Source organism: Megalobrama amblycephala, linkage group LG14 (assembly GCF_018812025.1).
Source record: "Megalobrama amblycephala isolate DHTTF-2021 linkage group LG14, ASM1881202v1, whole genome shotgun sequence".
NCBI lineage: Eukaryota > Metazoa > Chordata > Actinopteri > Cypriniformes > Xenocyprididae > Megalobrama > Megalobrama amblycephala.
In genome coordinates this window covers 30,947,967-30,969,447 of record NC_063057.1, presented here as the reverse complement: position 1 = coordinate 30,969,447, position 21,481 = coordinate 30,947,967, and the positions used below count along the sequence as shown (strand labels likewise).

The 21,481-nt window shown below is 39.4% G+C and overlaps 1 pseudogene; it reads left to right on the top strand.

The window, feature by feature from the left end:
• Positions 1-16,807: 16,807 nt before the first annotated feature.
• LOC125246130 lies at positions 16,808-21,007 on the top strand (annotated as a pseudogene).
• Positions 21,008-21,481: the final 474 nt, after the last annotated feature.

Below are 21,481 nucleotides of genomic sequence, written 5' to 3'. Positions count from 1 at the left end.
TAAAAATCAATGAACTCCACCACCCTATAGCTTTCGCTCCCACAGTTGGAGACTATGGGGTGACCCGGGGGCAAAAACAGGGTAGGCCATTTGTCACTGGGCTTGTGTACTTTCGGAAGCAAAAAAATCTTCTTGGCCTCGGATTGGATTCCCTAAACCCTCCTGTAGGTACTGCGGCCTGTCTATGATCACCACTGCACTCCTCTTGTCCGCTGGCTTAATGACAATATCCCGCCTGTGCGATCATCGGGTGACAAATTGAGATACAGAGCCTGTACCTGTGTGGCTATTTCATTGACACTTTCAACATTCCTGTCAAAAAAAAAAAAAAAAAAAATCAAAAACCTCCCCTGGCAAAACTTGGGGAGGGGGAACCCAATCCGACTTGGCACAAAACGGCCGGGCCTGGGAGGAATTTAAAGTCGGCCCAAAAAAATGTCCTCTGCATTTTATTATGAAAATGACCCAAATCAGTTAATACGGCCCCCTTGTCAAATGTTCTAACTGAATGTGATGGAAAAAATGATAAGCTTCTGTCCAATAGCTGGAACTGTGCCAGGATAACTGAAAAACTTGAGACAAATTAATGACCAAATTATTCAAACGAGGGCCCTGCACCGAGGCCCCATACACAGCAATTTTAAATGCCCCAGCCAGTGCTTCCACTGTAGCCGCCGTCCAGTGAATTTTATCGGCCTCTGTCCTGAATGATTCCCATGGCAGCAGGGGAATGCTGTGGCCCATCTTTTTAAAAATCCCATTGAGCATTTCGATGTTTTCTAATCACTAATCTCCCTGGCGTGATCTTGTCATAAATGATCAGGGGGATATGGAGAACTGCATTGGGGAAAGTTTGGAAGGCCACACCCTGCAACCGCTCCACTCTCTTGCTCAGAATTGTAGGGTTCCCCTGCTCCCTATTATTCAGGCCAAAAGAGAGGACCACATGTTGGGCCCCCAATGACACAGGAGTCGTATGCTTGATTATATAATAGGCCAGATTTGCGCCTGGACAAAAGTCCACCTCGACCTTATCGTTGGCAGTTATAGGTAACTGACCCAAGTTAGAGTCACCCACAATCAAAATTGGCCTGCTCGGCCTCAACCCCCAATTCTTGCATTTAATTTTTGCCCAGTCTCTTTCTTATGGTGGAGTCATGAACACTGACCTTAACTGAGGCAAGTGAGGCCTGCAGTTCTTTGGATGTTGTTGTGGGGTCTTTTTTGACCTCTTGGATGAGTCAGCGCTGCACTCTTGGGGTAATTTTGGTCGGCAGGCCACTCCTAGGAAGGTTCACCATTGTTCCATGTTTTCACCATTTGTGGATAATGGCTCTCACTGTGGTTCGTTGGAGTGCCAAAGCTTCAGAAATGGATTTATAACCTTTTCCAGACTGATAGATCTCAATTACTGCTTACTGCTCCTCGCTGCTCAGAGTGGTTTGCGTCTGTGACTCCGTATATAGCTTTGTTTTGAATCTCTTACTTTTATTAATTGTTGCTTATATTATCATTACCTTATATATAATATTGCCTACCACATTAATCTGATGTCACTAGCTTTTAATCTTTGAATCTAAATCACTATTACAAGGTGTTTGCATCTTGCGAGCTTGTTAACTTGTCATCAGTCTCTCGCACGCTCCTTTTTCTGCACGTTCATCAAACGGCTGTGGTAAGTCGGATCAGTCTACCTCTCTTAGTATTGCAAGTTGTTCGTCAGTCCCTGAGGAAAAATTAAATTCACTTATGTAACGATTTGTACAGTTATTAATCAATTTATGGGTGGTATATGAATATAATAATTCATAAAGCTTTATGAATTATTATGCACATACCAACCCAAGGGGGAATTAACCATATATGGTGAATTAATTACAACGAATTGTAATCAATTAGTTCTGGTTTAATAATTATTTAGAGAAACTGTTCGTTTGTCCAGCAAACTATAGCTCCTCAGAATGTTATTAAAAGGAAGGTCTGTTCTCTGGCCACGAGAAAGACTTCCAATTCTAGCATCCAAACGTAAAGCAAGGATATAGGATCGAAACGTTAAAGTGACCTGGCTTTTGTTGAAATGAGCAAAAAGAACAATTGAGCATGAATAATGTATTTAATATATGCAAACTATGACTACAGAGGTTATACGTCTAAAATATATACAGAAGGTATACACATATATATATATATACACAAGAGTGAAAATGAAGAAAAGACAGGAAAAGAAAGATGATCAAAGAATGGCAAATTACACAGTTAAGCCTTTTTGAGAAAGCCAGCACAGAAATCAGTTTAAACAAATTTCAGAGGAATTATAATACTTGCTTATTGGTTCAAGTCCGTGTGTAGCAGTTTCAATGTGCCTGGCTTGGTTGGTCCTTTCCGAGAGGGTTTCTCCGGCGGGGTTTTCAAACGAGGTTTAACTGACGCGTAAGATGCCAGAGGAGAAAGAAGAGAGAGAGAGAGTCCAAGGAGATGGTCGTCCCGGAAGGAGAGCGCGTGATGGCAGCGCTGTCGCCTGAGGCAGTTCAGGGGCAGTCGAGAGACAATTGGGAGACAAAGGAAAAGGTGTGTGTCGTTGTTTTTATGGAAACCCAAGCTAACACACCTCCTGAATTGTAGCGGCCAATAGATGCGCAGCACTATTTGGCGGGCAAAGTTTCTTTGTTTGGTCTCCTAGCTGATTTTATGACATTTGTCAGCTATGTGACATATCTCAGTGAATGATCAGTAGCCAGAGCTTTAAAACGAGATCGAACTCGATAGATCAGACAGGTATATAAAGGGAGTTATGGTTTACAGACAAAATTCCCTTATTACAGCTAAAACTAAGTCTAAACATTAGGAAACATGCACACACTCGAGATACATGATGGGTACATACATGGATGTGACTTGGCATAGTTATATTTTACATATGCAGTCAATAATGTTTGTGTGTTTTTGTGTGTGCCTGTGTGTGCGTGGTGGGTGTTGGAATGTGAATCTGGTCCGTAGTCCACATGAGGGGCCCCTTTGATGTCCTAAGAGCTAGGAAATTGGGCCCTCTGTTTTACTTCGGAGGGTAACAAAGGTGTCAAGTGGGCTCATCTTTTGCAGACCGGTCGGAGCCAAGATGAGGTTTTACAACCCAGTCCAGCATGCTAAAAGCATTCTGGACATTCCAAAGTTTATTGATTACCCTGATACGTGCGCATATGCTACATTTACTGCTTTAGGAGAGGAAGAATTGTCTAAACTTGTTAAATAATCAAAATCAACAACATGTATGTTAGACCCTATACTGACTAAGCTATTGAAAGAGATGCTTCCAGAGGTCATAGATCCTCTTCTTAATATCGTCAATTCATCTTTATCACTAGGATATGTACCAAAAACTTTTAAGATGGCTATTATTAAACCTCTCATTAAAAAAACACAACTTGATCCTAAAGAATTAGTCAATTACAGGCCGATCCCAAATCTCACTTTTCTGTCAAAAATACTAGGAAAGGTCATATCATCACAACTATGTTCCTTTTAATGGGGTGTTCACACCAGATGCGACTTGCGCGATTAAATCGCGCTATTTGCACGTAGTTGGATGCTTGAACATTTTGAGTTTACTCGCTTCATTCGCGCCTCCAGTCACATTGCAAAATGGCTGACTTGGATTTTGTTGAGAGAGTAGCTGTGCTTTATGTGCTATGGAAGGCTTAAAAACGGTGTAGATTCGTTCGGCGCCATGTCTGGGTCCATCAGATACTTCAAAGGCGCACCCAGCTTGGTGAGTTTCACCAACTCCTCCAGGAGCTGCGCCTGGATGACAGCCGCTTTCAGCGGTACTTCTGACTGAGCCGGTCCCAGTTTGATGACCTGTTGTCCCGTGTCGGTGGGAGGATTTCCCTCCAGGACACCAACTACAGGCGCTCTATTCCACCTGCAGAGCGCCTGTCCATCTGTCTCCGGTCAGTAAATCTTTTAATATTCTGTGCGATTACAAGTAATTAATGACTGAGAACCTCCACAGACATATAGTCTCCTCACTCTTTTGAACACACAGTTATCAATACAACACGTTAATGAAATGGCAATTAACTTGTCTACAATGCAAGGGATGTGTTTTCCCTTGCGAGATCAATGAAGGATCCTGTACAAATATCCAGTAGAAAAGTGAACTGGAGCTCTGCAATGGCGAATAATGAATTGTGCAATAGCTACAAACAGATATGTCTCGCCTTAATCCAGCAGTAGGGGGAGAATGTAATTTCTGTGGTGAAGAAGAAACTATTGAACATCTTTTTTTGCATTGTAAACATTTAGAAGGGCTATTTACACTGTTAACAGAATGGTTTAGAAGGTTAGGTGAAGATTTCTCTGAATGTGGTTTTATTGGAAGTGTCAAAAAAAAACAAAGTCTCAAAAAAGATAATATGGTGTCTTTTAAATTATGTTTTGGGTACCGCAAAATTGTCAATTTGGAATACAAGGAAAAATAAATTACTGGGTGTAGGTGCAGTGAACCCTGAAGAGATGATGAAAGGTTTAATTGCAAGCAGATTAAAGATAGATTTTGCTTGCTATGAATTGGTGGGAGATAAAACTTTTAGGGAAAAATGGTGTATAGGACACATGTTGTGTAGGATATATGAAGAGCAACTTGTGGTAAATTTTTAATATTTGGTGATTAATTAAATGTGGGATGAATGGCATTTTCATTGTATTTATATAATTAAGAAACAATTGATGTAATCAATTGTTTTCATATTAAAGATGTTGTAGGGAACACACACCCAAGGAAGTAAAATTAGCTCAAATGAAATAATTAAATTGTAGGAAATTATAAAGTTGTTTAGTTTACGACCGAGCAACTGAGTCGTCTAGCGTTCACTTCCTCGAGCCGTAATAAGCTCTTGTAGCGGATATGAATATCCAACAATCGTGAAAACACTGATTAGAGCAAGGTAACTTTAAGATCGACAGTTTAAGACATTCAATTTTAGAAGCACATAATACAAGACAATTTCTTTTAAAATCTACAAGACTTTATTTATTCTAACAAAAACTAATCTAACACACACACACATTCATACGCGCATGTCGCAGTAAGAAAGGAAATGAGAGAGAAAGAGTTTTAAGAGAGAGAACAGGGTTCCTAGCAAAATATGCACTTCAAAGACCTGAACAAACCATGAATCATTAATTTAAATGCACCAGTTCAGTTTTAATCTGGAGGTACTTGCTTGAGTCGACTTTAAATGTGAATTTCCCTCGTCGGTGTGCAGAGAAGGGTTTTCCAAGTCGATGATTTGTCTTTTCAGGTCCAGATAGTGGTTAGGTCAAAACCAATCACGTTTGAGCTTGCTGGCAAAATGAAAAAAAGTCTCCTTGTCGCTGGAGTTGAAGTTGAAGCGGCAATTCAAAGTCATTGGTTGAACTTTGCGGAAAAACTTAGAACACAAGACTCTCAACAGAAAAGAAAATTAAGTAAAAGAAAAGAAAAGTGAGTGAAAGTTGGATGGCTTGAATGAGCTGCTTGTCTGTTCTTCTAGTTCACTCCATGGTGACTTGTTGTTCTGCTTGCTCTGGTCACCGCTGACCGGTTCTTTCTTCTAGTCTGCTCGTTCGTTTTCTCTAGTCATATCGCAAGACACAGAATTATTTAAACTTAGGTGTTTGTCACACCTCTGAGAGGAGTTTTGACCAATCAGATATCGTCCTGTTTCAAAAGGGCTTTTCTCTGCCTCCAATCATAAATAGATGTCACTTCCCATCTCTGCTTAAATGGAATATGATACATTTTACACATATTTCATTCAAGCCACAAAGAGAAATTTCAGAAAGAGAATTAAATTCCTTCCAAATAAGGCATACTTTCAGTCAGTCATTCAAGAGTTATCACATTTACATGAATTGTGAGTGTTCTAAAGCAGCGGTTCGCGCCGCGAATTTACGGCAAAGTTCAGATTTTTCAACTCGGGCATTTGGGCGTCAGACGCTCAATTCGCGCGTCAGCCGCGTGTACGCTCAATTCGTGCCGCGCCATTCTCACGTCAACGCCCAATTCGCGCCGCGCTAGACGCTTGATTCGCGCCGCAGGACACCTAGACGTGCGTTTACATTGACTTAACATGTAAATCAGACGCCCCAGACGCGTTCGGTGTGAACGCCGCATTAAACATCTCTGTCTCTTAGTCCATCTTGGGTGATGTTCCAGACCCTGGATCCGCAAGCACTGAATTCCGTTTCTTCTGGAATGCCCCAACAGGGACCATCTTTAGGGACCGGTGCTGGTGAAGCCGTGTTCTGATTGAATTTTTAGTCTTGCCAACATACTGTCTGCCACATTTAATACATCTGATGACAAGCAAATGCAGTTCTCCGCATTTAGAGAGATGTTGGGCAGAAAAAAGGCCTCCCGCCCTCCAAAGGCCTTGATAACACAGGGATTTCTGACTGGCCGAAAATTTTCTTTGGCTCTAGGGAGGAGGCTATGGACTAGCAAGTCCCTCAAGTTGATATTACGCTTGTCCAATTTTGGCTGTGCAGCCAAAAGCGAAAAATCTTCCCCTGCTGTAGTGTCTGCCAAAGTCTGTGTGAAGTTGCCCCTGATTCATCATGCCAGGCCGACAGTAGCCGATTAGAATGTGAAAATCGCAGGGACCGAAACAGTGTCAGACTGGGGGTACTGAGCAACCGGATTTGCACTGGACTCACAATGTTCCTTATAAATGGCCTGCAACAGCGACCTGGAATAGCCTCTTCTCCGAAGAACCTTAAACAGAATCTGCTTAGTCTCCTGAAAGCTATTATCCTGAGAGCAAATACTCCTAAACCTGATCAGTTGTGCCAAGACAATCCCTCTTAATGCATGATGGGGGTGGTAACTCTGATGATGTAACAGTGCATGAGTATCTGTTTCTTTGAAAAAAACTTTGACATCCAACTGTCCTGTGATGTGAAAATCATGTCCCTTACAAAACGTAGTGTCCAGAAAATCGATGGCTTGTTTGTCTATTACGGTCTGGAGGTGTCCAGAAATTTTGCAAAGCAATCTCGTACTGGGTTTAAACCAAGAGTAGTTTTTATATTCATATAAAGACTATCTACGTCTAATGAAAACAAAAAAGCCTCCGATGGCACCTTAAGTTGCTTTACTTTTTTCAAAAAATCATAAGTGTCTTTGACATAAATTAAATGCTTAGTGGACAAGGGATTTAAATAAAAATCAATGAACTCCACCACCCTATAGCTTTCGCTCCCACAGTTGGAGACTATGGGGTGACCCGGGGGCAAAAACAGGGTAGGCCATTTGTCACTGGGCTTGTGTACTTTCGGAAGCAAAAAAATCTTCTTGGCCTCGGATTGGATTCCCTAAACCCTCCTGTAGGTACTGCGGCCTGTCTATGATCACCACTGCACTCCTCTTGTCCGCTGGCTTAATGACAATATCCCGCCTGTGCGATCATCGGGTGACAAATTGAGATACAGAGCCTGTACCTGTGTGGCTATTTCATTGACACTTTCAACATTCCTGTCAAAAAAAAAAAAAAAAAAATCAAAAACCTCCCCTGGCAAAACTTGGGGAGGGGGAACCCAATCCGACTTGGCACAAAACGGCCGGGCCTGGGAGGAATTTAAAGTCGGCCCAAAAAAATGTCCTCTGCATTTTATTATGAAAATGACCCAAATCAGTTAATACGGCCCCCTTGTCAAATGTTCTAACTGAATGTGATGGAAAAAATGATAAGCTTCTGTCCAATAGCTGGAACTGTGCCAGGATAACTGAAAAACTTGAGACAAATTAATGACCAAATTATTCAAACGAGGGCCCTGCACCGAGGCCCCATACACAGCAATTTTAAATGCCCCAGCCAGTGCTTCCACTGTAGCCGCCGTCCAGTGAATTTTATCGGCCTCTGTCCTGAATGATTCCCATGGCAGCAGGGGAATGCTGTGGCCCATCTTTTTAAAAATCCCATTGAGCATTTCGATGTTTTCTAATCACTAATCTCCCTGGCGTGATCTTGTCATAAATGATCAGGGGGATATGGAGAACTGCATTGGGGAAAGTTTGGAAGGCCACACCCTGCAACCGCTCCACTCTCTTGCTCAGAATTGTAGGGTTCCCCTGCTCCCTATTATTCAGGCCAAAAGAGAGGACCACATGTTGGGCCCCCAATGACACAGGAGTCGTATGCTTGATTATATAATAGGCCAGATTTGCGCCTGGACAAAAGTCCACCTCGACCTTATCGTTGGCAGTTATAGGTAACTGACCCAAGTTAGAGTCACCCACAATCAAAATTGGCCTGCTCGGCCTCAACCCCCAATTCTTGCATTTAATTTTTGCCCAGTCTCTTTCTTATGGTGGAGTCATGAACACTGACCTTAACTGAGGCAAGTGAGGCCTGCAGTTCTTTGGATGTTGTTGTGGGGTCTTTTTTGACCTCTTGGATGAGTCAGCGCTGCACTCTTGGGGTAATTTTGGTCGGCAGGCCACTCCTAGGAAGGTTCACCATTGTTCCATGTTTTCACCATTTGTGGATAATGGCTCTCACTGTGGTTCGTTGGAGTGCCAAAGCTTCAGAAATGGATTTATAACCTTTTCCAGACTGATAGATCTCAATTACTGCTTACTGCTCCTCGCTGCTCAGAGTGGTTTGCGTCTGTGACTCCGTATATAGCTTTGTTTTGAATCTCTTACTTTTATTAATTGTTGCTTATATTATCATTACCTTATATATAATATTGCCTACCACATTAATCTGATGTCACTAGCTTTTAATCTTTGAATCTAAATCACTATTACAAGGTGTTTGCATCTTGCGAGCTTGTTAACTTGTCATCAGTCTCTCGCACGCTCCTTTTTCTGCACGTTCATCAAACGGCTGTGGTAAGTCGGATCAGTCTACCTCTCTTAGTATTGCAAGTTGTTCGTCAGTCCCTGAGGAAAAATTAAATTCACTTATGTAACGATTTGTACAGTTATTAATCAATTTATGGGTGGTATATGAATATAATAATTCATAAAGCTTTATGAATTATTATGCACATACCAACCCAAGGGGGAATTAACCATATATGGTGAATTAATTACAACGAATTGTAATCAATTAGTTCTGGTTTAATAATTATTTAGAGAAACTGTTCGTTTGTCCAGCAAACTATAGCTCCTCAGAATGTTATTAAAAGGAAGGTCTGTTCTCTGGCCACGAGAAAGACTTCCAATTCTAGCATCCAAACGTAAAGCAAGGATATAGGATCGAAACGTTAAAGTGACCTGGCTTTTGTTGAAATGAGCAAAAAGAACAATTGAGCATGAATAATGTATTTAATATATGCAAACTATGACTACAGAGGTTATACGTCTAAAATATATACAGAAGGTATACACATATATATATATATACACAAGAGTGAAAATGAAGAAAAGACAGGAAAAGAAAGATGATCAAAGAATGGCAAATTACACAGTTAAGCCTTTTTGAGAAAGCCAGCACAGAAATCAGTTTAAACAAATTTCAGAGGAATTATAATACTTGCTTATTGGTTCAAGTCCGTGTGTAGCAGTTTCAATGTGCCTGGCTTGGTTGGTCCTTTCCGAGAGGGTTTCTCCGGCGGGGTTTTCAAACGAGGTTTAACTGACGCGTAAGATGCCAGAGGAGAAAGAAGAGAGAGAGAGAGTCCAAGGAGATGGTCGTCCCGGAAGGAGAGCGCGTGATGGCAGCGCTGTCGCCTGAGGCAGTTCAGGGGCAGTCGAGAGACAATTGGGAGACAAAGGAAAAGGTGTGTGTCGTTGTTTTTATGGAAACCCAAGCTAACACACCTCCTGAATTGTAGCGGCCAATAGATGCGCAGCACTATTTGGCGGGCAAAGTTTCTTTGTTTGGTCTCCTAGCTGATTTTATGACATTTGTCAGCTATGTGACATATCTCAGTGAATGATCAGTAGCCAGAGCTTTAAAACGAGATCGAACTCGATAGATCAGACAGGTATATAAAGGGAGTTATGGTTTACAGACAAAATTCCCTTATTACAGCTAAAACTAAGTCTAAACATTAGGAAACATGCACACACTCGAGATACATGATGGGTACATACATGGATGTGACTTGGCATAGTTATATTTTACATATGCAGTCAATAATGTTTGTGTGTTTTTGTGTGTGCCTGTGTGTGCGTGGTGGGTGTTGGAATGTGAATCTGGTCCGTAGTCCACATGAGGGGCCCCTTTGATGTCCTAAGAGCTAGGAAATTGGGCCCTCTGTTTTACTTCGGAGGGTAACAAAGGTGTCAAGTGGGCTCATCTTTTGCAGACCGGTCGGAGCCAAGATGAGGTTTTACAACCCAGTCCAGCATGCTAAAAGCATTCTGGACATTCCAAAGTTTATTGATTACCCTGATACGTGCGCATATGCTACATTTACTGCTTTAGGAGAGGAAGAATTGTCTAAACTTGTTAAATAATCAAAATCAACAACATGTATGTTAGACCCTATACTGACTAAGCTATTGAAAGAGATGCTTCCAGAGGTCATAGATCCTCTTCTTAATATCGTCAATTCATCTTTATCACTAGGATATGTACCAAAAACTTTTAAGATGGCTATTATTAAACCTCTCATTAAAAAAACACAACTTGATCCTAAAGAATTAGTCAATTACAGGCCGATCCCAAATCTCACTTTTCTGTCAAAAATACTAGGAAAGGTCATATCATCACAACTATGTTCCTTTTAATGGGGTGTTCACACCAGATGCGACTTGCGCGATTAAATCGCGCTATTTGCACGTAGTTGGATGCTTGAACATTTTGAGTTTACTCGCTTCATTCGCGCCTCCAGTCACATTGCAAAATGGCTGACTTGGATTTTGTTGAGAGAGTAGCTGTGCTTTATGTGCTATGGAAGGCTTAAAAACGGTGTAGATTCGTTCGGCGCCATGTCTGGGTCCATCAGATACTTCAAAGGCGCACCCAGCTTGGTGAGTTTCACCAACTCCTCCAGGAGCTGCGCCTGGATGACAGCCGCTTTCAGCGGTACTTCTGACTGAGCCGGTCCCAGTTTGATGACCTGTTGTCCCGTGTCGGTGGGAGGATTTCCCTCCAGGACACCAACTACAGGCGCTCTATTCCACCTGCAGAGCGCCTGTCCATCTGTCTCCGGTCAGTAAATCTTTTAATATTCTGTGCGATTACAAGTAATTAATGACTGAGAACCTCCACAGACATATAGTCTCCTCACTCTTTTGAACACACAGTTATCAATACAACACGTTAATGAAATGGCAATTAACTTGTCTACAATGCAAGGGATGTGTTTTCCCTTGCGAGATCAATGAAGGATCCTGTACAAATATCCAGTAGAAAAGTGAACTGGAGCTCTGCAATGGCGAATAATGAATTGTGCAATAGCTACAAACAGATATGTCTCGCCTTAATCCAGCAGTAGGGGGAGAATGTAATTTCTGTGGTGAAGAAGAAACTATTGAACATCTTTTTTTGCATTGTAAACATTTAGAAGGGCTATTTACACTGTTAACAGAATGGTTTAGAAGGTTAGGTGAAGATTTCTCTGAATGTGGTTTTATTGGAAGTGTCAAAAAAAAACAAAGTCTCAAAAAAGATAATATGGTGTCTTTTAAATTATGTTTTGGGTACCGCAAAATTGTCAATTTGGAATACAAGGAAAAATAAATTACTGGGTGTAGGTGCAGTGAACCCTGAAGAGATGATGAAAGGTTTAATTGCAAGCAGATTAAAGATAGATTTTGCTTGCTATGAATTGGTGGGAGATAAAACTTTTAGGGAAAAATGGTGTATAGGACACATGTTGTGTAGGATATATGAAGAGCAACTTGTGGTAAATTTTTAATATTTGGTGATTAATTAAATGTGGGATGAATGGCATTTTCATTGTATTTATATAATTAAGAAACAATTGATGTAATCAATTGTTTTCATATTAAAGATGTTGTAGGGAACACACACCCAAGGAAGTAAAATTAGCTCAAATGAAATAATTAAATTGTAGGAAATTATAAAGTTGTTTAGTTTACGACCGAGCAACTGAGTCGTCTAGCGTTCACTTCCTCGAGCCGTAATAAGCTCTTGTAGCGGATATGAATATCCAACAATCGTGAAAACACTGATTAGAGCAAGGTAACTTTAAGATCGACAGTTTAAGACATTCAATTTTAGAAGCACATAATACAAGACAATTTCTTTTAAAATCTACAAGACTTTATTTATTCTAACAAAAACTAATCTAACACACACACACATTCATACGCGCATGTCGCAGTAAGAAAGGAAATGAGAGAGAAAGAGTTTTAAGAGAGAGAACAGGGTTCCTAGCAAAATATGCACTTCAAAGACCTGAACAAACCATGAATCATTAATTTAAATGCACCAGTTCAGTTTTAATCTGGAGGTACTTGCTTGAGTCGACTTTAAATGTGAATTTCCCTCGTCGGTGTGCAGAGAAGGGTTTTCCAAGTCGATGATTTGTCTTTTCAGGTCCAGATAGTGGTTAGGTCAAAACCAATCACGTTTGAGCTTGCTGGCAAAATGAAAAAAAGTCTCCTTGTCGCTGGAGTTGAAGTTGAAGCGGCAATTCAAAGTCATTGGTTGAACTTTGCGGAAAAACTTAGAACACAAGACTCTCAACAGAAAAGAAAATTAAGTAAAAGAAAAGAAAAGTGAGTGAAAGTTGGATGGCTTGAATGAGCTGCTTGTCTGTTCTTCTAGTTCACTCCATGGTGACTTGTTGTTCTGCTTGCTCTGGTCACCGCTGACCGGTTCTTTCTTCTAGTCTGCTCGTTCGTTTTCTCTAGTCATATCGCAAGACACAGAATTATTTAAACTTAGGTGTTTGTCACACCTCTGAGAGGAGTTTTGACCAATCAGATATCGTCCTGTTTCAAAAGGGCTTTTCTCTGCCTCCAATCATAAATAGATGTCACTTCCCATCTCTGCTTAAATGGAATATGATACATTTTACACATATTTCATTCAAGCCACAAAGAGAAATTTCAGAAAGAGAATTAAATTCCTTCCAAATAAGGCATACTTTCAGTCAGTCATTCAAGAGTTATCACATTTACATGAATTGTGAGTGTTCTAAAGCAGCGGTTCCCAAACTTTTTTTCCTGCGCACCCCCTTCTATGTCCCATCCGGGTTGGTGCACCCCCAATCCCCACTTCAAAAAAAAAAAAAAAAAAACCCAACAAAGCTTTGTTTTATCGCCATATAAAGACTCATGGTTAATCATGCGCAAATAACCAGAACATGCATGACAATAACAATATCAACAAAGTTTCAATATAATGCAACAAAGCTACGATCTTCCACTTTTAAGAGGACGAGTGACAGACACAGGCTCAGTAACAGAAAGCACGGTTATTTTCAGCCGCGTAAAAGAAACATTGCAGCAATAGGCTAGCCTGCAGTGCATAAAAGAAGAGCAGTGCGTAGAACAGTGGTTCTCAACCTTTTTCCCAGTGGGCCGCACAATGGTCCAAATGCAAGTCTCACGGGCCGCATAATTGACATATGACGTCACCAATGCAAACCAATCAGATTTAATGTTATGGTATTAGCAGATAATACTATTATTATACCTAGATGTTGCACACAATAAATAACAAATAAAAACTAACTTACTGACATTAGCTTTACAGTAATAATCAGATAGTATTGCTCAATGAACACTCAAACTGTATATACAATCACCTTAAGATGCTGTTTAATTCTGTATGACTGTATGACTCTCTTCAGAGAATAGTCACTCGCAATAGTCACTCATCACACAAACGCCTTAATAAGCAAATGTTACTCGGCTCTTTTTACAAACAACACTGAGCGCTAGGGATGGGTACCGAAACCCGGTATTATATTGGCCCCGGGGCTAAATTATGAAAGACCGGTGTATCGATAAGCTCTGACGTTAACGGTTCTGCTATCGGTACTGGAGAAATTATGAAGAAAATACACGTACACTATTATTGCTACATAGACATTATCTTGCGAATTCTATCTCGCCAGAGTCGCCAGCTGCGTGTGTATGCAATAATATTAGGACATTTGTGTATGATGCATTTTTGCTTTCGCAATCCAGAAGAGAGATCGCGCTCACGCGCTCAGGAGCTACAGCGCGCGCAGCCGCTCACATGAAAGCCCTGTTTAATGGAGAACTAAACAACTAAACGTCTGCTTATGCTTTAGGCATGTGATATTATGCTTATTTTATTTTTTATTTAGATTTTGGCTTCCAAGGATCAGAAAGAAGATATCTGAGGTAAAACTATTAAAAACTAGCCGCGTTTCGTCTAGCACACCTTCTATTCGCGCGTTCATTCCTCCCTAAACCCAAACTTAACGTCAGAATCAGCACAGTCGGTGATTGTTGTAAAATCCAGTCTTTACTGTTGCTAAATTGCAGTAAATGTTTGATAATTATCAACGTTTTAAAACGTTGAAAGCACAGTAATCCGCGCAAGAGACGCTGTTCCTCAGGCTGAATTGTGTGCGCGCGCGCTCCAAAACGGATCGCAAATAGACAAACAAATTACACGTTGGGCTTCAGGTGCACGTTCAAACGATCAAACGCACACAAAAATATGTTAAAATAACCGGATTGGAGCGTGTTTAGCTACTTAAATGCAGTTTATATCGTAAGTGTACATGAACAGCTGGGAGAAAATCCGATGTGTGTTATTATCTATTGTCTTAAAGTGACAGCACATGATTATGCCATCAGTGTTAATCAAACAAGAAAATGCAAAGAGAAAATCACTCACAGCTCTTCATCTGAATATAGTTAGCTTTAATAAGCATTAATCTATTAATTTATACTGTGAAAACCATGCAGTGTTATTTTACATTTGGTTACTTTACTTCGATTTCTTTTATAGGCTAGGCCTATATTACTTACCTGAACACATGAACAAATGAAAGCACTTTATTTCATTTGTTTTATTGTATTTGTCAGTTTGTTTTACTTTGTTTCTTTGTTCATGTTCTTACTGTATATTATATAAAACATCAAAAATGGCAGACACCATATAATATAAAGCAAAGTTAAGTACCGATAAGAATACCGTTAAAGTACCGGATCGATAAGCAGTATCGGTAAGAGTAGTAATACCGTTAAAACCTTAATGATACCCATCCCTACTGAGCGCCCTGTAATTACAATCTCTGACGATATCAAGCATTCTGTCACGTTGCAATCCCTTGCGCAGCATCGGATCCGCGAGCGTGCAGCCGAGTTGGGCTCATTCCAGCCGCGGGTGCGCTGATGCGGTTATTTGATTTAAAATGCATCAAACAAACACATCGAATTCACAGTTCAGTCTTTTGAAATTGTAGGTTTTGCTTGTCAAGTTAGTACTTTACTACAGAGCAAACAGGAAGGCTGCCCATCTCGCTCATTAACAGCAAACTGATTCTTCCATTCTTCTTACCTTTACTGCTGATGCTGCGACTCTTCTTGTTTGCATGTGTTCCTTCTTTGTATGTTCCACATTTAGTTTTTCTCCTCTAATAACAAATTTGACCATTTTGAGGCTTAAATTTACAAAAATAATGGCAACTATTTGAATTCTTCCAAAGCGCGCACTTGTAAGTGTTCGTTTCGTTAAGTGAGTGATTTCGTCACTGCCTGATGTCTGAAAATAATAAATGCTCACCAAAATGATTTTATATGACAAATAAAGCATTATAGCTCATTTATATTTATTTAATTCACTTCAATTTAAATTTAAAAACAAAAATAAATTGTGATGCTATAATTAAATTTTTTTAATTGTGGTCGGCATATCGCAGGCCGCATTTACATTCGTGACGGGCCGCAGGTTGAGAACCACTGGCGTAGAAGAAGACAGCAGCTGTCTTCTTCTACGTTTCTATCAAAAACTAATAAATTATAGTTTTTTTATTTAAAATAAAAGCGATTACAATGGAAATGTTTACTGTTCATGTTTTTTTTATTGTATGGAAAAATCCCACTTAAAAAAACAGACCGCCATTACATTTTTCCTCTCGCGCACCTCCTGGTGGCAGCTCGCGTACCACACTTTGGGAATCCAAAACTGGTTACAGGTAGTATTTGTGGACACATGAGGTAAAATGTATGCAGTTAAAAGATGTTTGAAAAGTCCAGTTAAAATTGTTTGGAACAATTTTGATGCAGTTTTAGTTGTAGAACAGTCTTTGTTGTTTTTTTCTGTAAAGTTTTAGGTCCCTCAGAGAAACAAAAGGTCTGCATTGTCTCTCTGTCTCTTTTGATCTGGTGATCAAAGGCTCTTTATCTTCTGACCATTTGGTATCACAAATGGCTGTCACTTCTCCTTCTGTCAGGAAACATGGATGTCGTAAAAGTAATTAATGTTGGTTTTCTCTGTAGATGAGCTGGAGCCGGAACCTCGATTCTGAATTAGAATTATTTTTTGAAAGAATCATCTGAATGATTCATTTTTCTGGTTCGTCCATGGTTCCTACAATGTGTTAAACCTCTCTTCTCTTCTCTTCTCTTCTCTTCTCTTCTCTTCTCTTCTCTTCTCTTCTCTTCTCTTCTCTTCTCTGATGTGTTTACTGGAGCAAGAACGGGACAACCTGTCAATCACATGACATTGCAGCAATGGCCAAGTTTCACTCGAATATACATCACAAAAGGGAAAGGAAGAAAGACTTTCACAACTTCTCTTTATGTCACAGGTTTTTGTTTCCACACATTGAAGTTTGTTTGCCACTGGCTTTAAAAAGAAGATGAGTGCTGACTACATCTACAACAAACAAGGAACATTTAATGTTTGAAGGTTAAAGAGCAGAAATTTCTGATGGTATTAATGAAGATGTGATCAGGACTGAGTCTGAGGGAATGAAGACAGACAGAATGGAGATGATAGTGGAAATCTATGAGAGTGCAGAATGTGTGAGAGATCATGACTTCAGGACAGAGACAAACACACCCCAACCACTTCAGCGTACAGGTAATCACATTCATTACTTTGATCAAATCATCAGAGTCTGCACATGTTCAGTCATCTAATGTCAGACCTGTGGTGTTCAGAAGTGATTGTGTGAAGATCAGAAGAAGCTACAGTGTGTTTGGTTCAGCTTTGTGTTCTTCTGATGCTGTTGTACGATTTAATAACTAACCATCTGTATATGATTTTGGAGAGAGAAAAAAATGACTAAAATGTTTACTCAGCCTGTGTGTTTCAGTTAGGATGGTCACTCCGTTTCATCCGATGCCTTTTTTGTCTGAGGCCGTTTCGTCTGATGCCTAATTGTACGAGACCTGACACTGACGCTGTTTTTCATGAAGCTTTTCTGTCTGAGGCATGATGCCTTTTCGTAATATGATTTGAAGTCTGTGGATGTCCTAAAATGTACACCGTACCTGAGGCCTTCATAACAATGTTCATGAAAATGCTGCTCTATCTTTGTGTTGGTGTAGAAACAGAGAAACCACAGGCTTGACTTTACAGGCATAGTGGTGTTACATCGTTCTGTGGCAAACACAAACATGTTTTGAAATCTTTTGAAGATCTTAAAAAACATCATCGTAAAACCTGTGGACATATGCTGATTTTAATCACATTAAAAAGACATGCAAACACTTTAATCACATTTATTCCACTCTGACCACTGTGAGTGTGCATGTGCATTTTTGCAGGCAATAGAAACAAACATGCAACAAAAGAACACAGACTGATTTCAAGCACAATTAAATTACATTTTATCATTAATTTTGATTTCACTGGAGTAAGTAAAGTGTCTTTTCACTCATGTATAACTGTACTGTGCTAATTTGAACCCAGCTGCTACATCTAACCACAATATCACAATAGTGCCCTTTAGGAAGAGCTTTTCGTTATGCAAATTAATTGGTTTTAACAGGAAGGGTCACAAGCTCTTGTACTGTGACATACGTTTCCACTTATTTGCCTCAACTACTAAAATTAAAGTCTCAAATAGCAGAGGACTACAGAGTACAAACATATATAGCTTCATCATGTGAACAAAAATGTCTCAGCCTGTTCATGGCAATATAAACACTGAACCAAGAGAAACCATAACAGGTACACATACAACACAAACATACAATTAGGAAACAGAAAACATTCATCTTGATATCTGTCATTTTCAGAAAGTGTTTGTGTGAAGATCAGAAGCTCCAGAGCAGCTGCAGTGTGTTTGGTGCTGCTGTGTGTTCTTCTGCTGACTGCAGACATAGTGCTGTGTGTCACGTTCACTCTAGAGAGTCGACAGTTAATATCCAAGAATGAAAACCTGACCAATGAGAGAGACCAGCTACTAACTAACATCACCAACCTCTCAGAAGAGAGAGATGGGCTGAAAATAAAGAACAAAAACCTGACCAATTGAGAGAGACCAGCTAAAACTGGAGAAAAACGATCTTCAGATGAGTCTTGGTAAACTGGGTGAGTTTCTTTTGTCATTTTAGTAGTTGCTACAGAGCAGGAATATAATCTGGTTAGTATTCATAGGTGTTTGAATGTCAAGTGTAATTCTAGTGCACATATTCACAGCATGGAAAGAGTCTACAGTACAAAATAAATTCAGTAACACTTTATTTCAATTGTCCACTTTACACATTCTACTGACTACAAGTAACTTTACAACTACATGTCAGTTTATTCTCCTAATTCAGACCCTAACCCTAAACTAACAGTCTACTGACACTCTAATGAGAGTTCACTGACTGCAGTTGAAAAGTTATTATAGTTAGTCAATGTCTAAAGTGAACCATAAAAATAAAGTGAACCATACATTTAAATGTAAAACCTTTTTACAATGTAAAATGTAAAGAATGAACAAACAAAGTCTTGTTAGAATAATTATAATAACAAATTTATACAATTCCTAGATTTGGAGTGTAGGTACAATCCCTATGAATACTATTGAGATTGTGTTCATAACTGACACTTGTTAAGTGATGTGTTCGGTTACGTGACTTATTTTAAAAGGGATAGTTACCACCCACTAACACTAAAGCTCACAGATGAATGAGACGAGTTAAAAAGGTGCTAATAGTTAAACTGTGTGCCGCGTCACCCCCTGGGTGGTTTCTGCCGCGACCACGTAACACTTTCTTGGTCACGAGCCACTTCCTCTATTCATATTACTCAACTCCTGTAAAAGGTTTACCTTTATAGATTCAGGAGGAGTCAGGTAGGCGTACAATATTTTCTTTTTAGATTATATTATCTCAGGGTCTACTTCTGATCACTACCGTACCTCCTAGGCCTACGGTTCAGATATCAACCAAGCCTACCTGGGTGGGGTGGGTTAGCCTCCCGTTCAGTGCACCACAGCTGGCTCTTCGCCCTCAGAGGACAGCTATGCCTGCTAATGCACTCCCACGGCCACTCTGTTGCGACTGGTTGGCAACCTTGACTGACTTTGTAAAGTCCGTCGGGATATATTTATAAAAATCTATCTTTTTCAGACAATCAACTTCTGATACCCCAAATGGATTTTCACTCTACAACAATAAACAGACTGAGACAATACTATCAGAGTTTGAGGGCAGTCCCCATTCTCATTTTATTATTTCTTGCAAAAGCAAAAGCTAAATACACAACTCTATGCCAGCTAAGCTGGAAGTTCCATGGGCCAGATAAATAATTACATTTTTAAAGCTTACCCTCTTCTCTATTCAGTATATATTCTTCTTTAAGAAAATCAGGTGTCTTCTTTGATCTTCTGAGGGTTGTGGTCTGGCGAAGGCTTCCTCTTGCTGCTTGCTTGTGTGCTCTTTCTTTCTTCAGCAAAATTACACAACAACTACTACTACTACTCCAACTACTCAGAGAGCTATAAAGGCCCCAATATTTATATTCTCTGTTGACGCACTTTATCTTTTCATTTACGCACATGTGGTTTTTACTTACGTCAATTGCTAGGTTACTTGTCTATCACCTTTTTTTCACTTGCGTCAATGCATTTCCTATTTGCGTCAATGGCTTAAGCAACACACATTTTTTTATTATACATTTTTATCAGATTTCTACCTTACTAGACATTTATTTCCTAACTGTCTTCATTCTTATCAGTTACACACAACAATGCTTCTATCCCCCAGAACCCATGTTCACCTACACACATAATGCAACATTTGTCACCTTTACAGGATGTGGTATACATTTCACTCAAGCTCACAGCATGTGTTTTTGTCTCATTTATGAAAACTTCATAGACCCCAGAGATTCTTCAAGTTTGGCAATTTTCTGCTTTTTATTATATCTTTTAAAATCTTTATCAAATTGTTTGGAAGAGAACACTCCATTTCTCTTGACAACTGGTTGTGTTAACAGATGGATGGATTTACTATCAATCCAGTCTTTACTTCATTTCCTCCGAGAAGAAGAACTGGATTGAGAGCAGAAGATACTGTACAGAGAGAGGAGCAGATCTGATCATCATAAACAACAGAGAGGAACAAGTGAGTGAAAGAGTGAAAGTGTGTTTAGCTTCTAACCCTAAATGATGAAATGTATATGTGTTTTTATTCTTAGGAATTTGTCAAGAAACGTTTTGATGATTTCTGGATTGGTCTGACTGACAGTGATGTGGAGGGCAGATGGAAATGGGTTGATGGCACCAACATGACCTCTGGGTGAGAAATCACTGAATTAAACTGATTATTCTCTAATAAATGATCATATCTCACAGTCAGTATCATATCACACAGGAAGCAGCACTGAACATCTAATGCTGATCTGTTCTTTCAGGTTCTGGGTGGATAGACAGCCTGATAATTACAATGATGATGAAGACTGTGCTTCGACTTATTCACCAGGATGGAATGATTATCATTGTAGTGGAGCATTAAAATGGATCTGTGAGAAGATTATATTGAAATGACACATTTCAATAAATATGTGAGCATAATGCATTATGAACACAAGCAACTCATAATAATGTAATAAAGCAAAATGTAATAACTTCAAATTATGTAACAAGTATTACATTACTAATAACTTAAAACATAAACTATTATTCATCAAAAAAAAAAAAAGAAAAGCATCTCTATAGAGAATCATATCACTAAAATTATAGTTTTTTAGCAAATTAATTTATTTTTATGACAATCATTTAAATTTTTATTTCTCAAAAATGATTACAAATGTATAATTACATAGTTAGAAAGCAGAAGCTTAATTTGATTAATTTAGTGCATAAAACTTAAACCCCCGGTTTCACAGACAAGGCTTAAGCTAGTGTCAGACTAAAATGCATGTTTGATCTGTTTTAACTGAAAGTAACTTGTACTGACAGATCTTAAAATATATCAGTGTCATTGTTTTGTCTCAAGATTCACACCAGTAATGTGTTTTTCTAGTGAACGTTTATAAAAGTACTTAAATGCCTTAATTAAACTAAAGCTTAATCCTGGTTTAGGCTAAACCCTGTCTGTGAAACCAAAATGTGTTTCTGGGTCAAATCAACTCAAAATGATGGAGCA